Genomic DNA, 3,403 nt, shown 5'->3' with positions numbered 1-3,403 from the left:
GCCGGGGCCGGGGCCGGGGCCGGGGCCATCCATCCTCAACCAGGCATTATTTCGATGCAAATGGTAACCCAAAATCTTCAAGTACACAATCCAACAATGTAGTAATTGCTCTTAATACAAATAAAACAACAACTATTCCAAAATCCACCTTTTCAACCATGTTGGTGCGAGAAAGTTGCAGAGCAGCATCTATAGATTTTATAATCCTGCATAGCATAAACAATTTGTTACCAGCATAATGGGCATAAAGCAAAACAAAAAGGCAAAAAAAAAAGCAGTAAAGAAATGAAACCTTACTTTAATTTCTCTACAAGCCCCGGGTTTGAGCAATGGAAAGGAGTTATAGTATTGTCTCATGAGCTCCAGATAAAGCCTGTAAGCTTCTGGCTGCACTCGCCGATGCATAATCACCCTGAGCATCATGAAATTTAATCTCAATCATGCATAAAAATAAACAAAGCACAAATCTATTCATTGAAAATCTAAACATTAAACACAGATTTCAAACTTAGCTCAATTGGAATATACATTAATATTGTTTTAGACTTTTAGTGTATCCTTCTCCAAAGCTAGTGACCAAATGAGAGGATATGAAAATTGAAAAAAAGAAAAAAAGAAATGCAGCCTCTCTAATCTAATTTCTAATTAACCTGAATGTAAGCAAAGCAAGTGCATGCAATGGATACACAAGCCCACTGGCCATGGCCTGTTGAAGCAGCTTCCACATAGAAGGCGTATTATGCGAGAAGCAAAGGTTGGACACCAAGACGCCTGCCAGGTCAGCATTGGGGTTATTGTTAGAGACACAACACTGCCTCAGCTCGGCTGCAGTCAGTGTAGGTGGATCACCACGCGCGTGCCTCTGATGCCGCTACCATTGCCATCACCATCCGTTCAAAATCAGCATCCATATTTAATTTAATTTAATTTCCTCTGTAATGGAACGTACGTACGTACTGATGAACAATTAAAACATTGAAATGAAAAACAAAAATAAATTCCTTTGGTACGGGTAACGGATCTGTGCTCCAGCCTCCAGCCGCTGATAGGATATATAGGAGGAACCAGCTGCATGCAGGAGACTTCAATTCGATCAGCACGCTTAATTTTTAATAATTGTGGCCTTGTGGCCTTGGGATGTGGGGGTCATACTCATATATAATATATAATATATAATATATAATATATGTTTGCAACTCCCTATAAAAATTGATTATTAATTCTCCATATGGCCGGGGGGGAATCATACTCCAATAAAAATTAACTGATTTTAATTTATAATTAATTAATATCCTTTAATTAATACTGGGGATGCTTAATTAATGCTGCGTTGGTCTCCCACTCTCCATTGTCTACTCTCTTTTGTATAATCTAATTGACCTTGTTTTTTTTAAATCAGAGAATTCAATTATTGGCCCCTCAGCCTCTGCTTCTGTTGTCGACTGTCTTCCACCAATTAAAATCAATGGCAGTGCCAGTGCGTGTGGAATGCAAATAATTAATATATATATATATATATATATATATAGATGGGCTATGGTGCATTGCAATGCATGAACCCCCTTATGCATTGCACTATAATCACGGATTTAAAGTCCAAACGACCGATCCGAACCGTTAGATGTTTAATCCATATTGAAATGTACTTGGAGACCAAATTTTACATTTTTTGGAATTTTTTTATTATTTATTAAGCATGTTTGAAAATTGCTGTTTTGCTGTGAACAGTAAAAAACAGTAAAATTTTCTGGACCATCAGATCAGCGACTTTCAAAATTGCTTAATAAATAGTAAAAAAATTTCAAAAAATATAAAATTTGGTCCCCAAGCACATATTAATATGAAGAACAAGATGAACGGTTCGAATTGGTCGTTTGGACTTTAAATTCATGATTTATAGTGCAATGCATAAGAGGGTTCATGCATTGCAATGCACCATAGCTCATCTCTCTCTCTCTATATATATATATATATATATATTTTTTTTTTTTTTTATATTTTTTATTCCAAGGAGGAAGACACGCTGAAGCACTTGTCACAAAAACAAATGCGGGGTCCTTACTCCTTACATTGCTTACCCTATAGCTAGCCTAGGAGCACTCACAATCAATATCAATTTCTAATTCATTCAGACAAGTTGTCACAAATTTTTGTTATTATTAATCTTCTATGCTTCGTTCAAAAGGCAAATTGAGTGACGCCAATAAATTAATATGCATATTATATACGGAGCCACATGTACGTACGTACTATGCATTTATATCTCTATTAGCAAATTTTAAATAGTCAATTTCAATCGTTAAATATGATTTTCATATAAAATTATATTTAGAGATTAAATTTTATATTCATTAGAATTTTTTTACTTCTTTTTTTTTAAATAAGTAGAAGATTACTACTTTCGGATTGCCTAAATTTTTTAAAATCAAGTGATAAAATTTGATCTGTAAGAGTATCTGCATCAATGGTATTATTAGAGTTCTAATCTGCAATTTATAATTCAGTTTCAGAGATGTGGGAGAGTTACTATGCAGTAAAGTTTCTTATTAAGAAACTATTTATAAATTCTATGCTGGATAAATGATTGGCTCAAATTGTTTCTTCTTTTTAATTTGTTGCTGATGAGGCTTAACAAAAATCAAGGTTCTAAATAGCGATTATAGCAGCATAGCGGGGAGACAAAAAAAATCTATTGCGAATAGCGTAGCTATAGCGGAAGCTATATATCATACATAGTTTTTTTTTTCCCTTTTCAAGTTTTATATTCTATATTTCTACTAATTATCAACATAATCAATATTGGAGAATTGAGGTAACAACTAAATGACAACTAATCTAAGTCTATATGTTTCATCAATTACATAAATAAGAAGGAAAAAAAAAAGAATATAAAAAGTAACATTATTTAATAGTTCATACTTCATAGTATTACATATTATAATAGGCGAAGAGCAATTAATTTTATAAGGTAAATGAAGTCAGTATACATATTTAAATATTTTATATATTATAATAATAATCAAAATCAGCTTTCAATTGAAATGAACTATGATAATTTTACAAATGAATACTATACGAAGAGCACATAGTTTGGTTTAGTATACTTATCGTAGAAGACCATGTAGCATTAGAAATATAAATAGAAGTACATAAGCCCATATAAATTGTAAAAAAAAAAAAAAAAAACCCATGTATCATAGCGGTAGCAATAGCGCGTCGTGCATAGCGATAAAAGCTATAGTGTCGCGTCGCGTCGCGTCGCATCGCGCATAACAGTTAGCTATTACAGCTATAGCGGTCGTAGTTGAGTTAGTGCACTTTTATCTCATAGCTTAGCGTTTATGGTCCGAAAAAGGTATAGCACTTTTAACCGAACATCCCCCCTCCCCTCCCCTCCCCTCCC

Source organism: Carex rostrata, chromosome 21, assembly GCF_964058835.1.
Source record: "Carex rostrata chromosome 21, lpCarRost1.2, whole genome shotgun sequence".
Lineage (NCBI taxonomy): Eukaryota > Viridiplantae > Streptophyta > Magnoliopsida > Poales > Cyperaceae > Carex > Carex rostrata.
Note: the sequence above shows the minus strand (reverse complement) of the source record.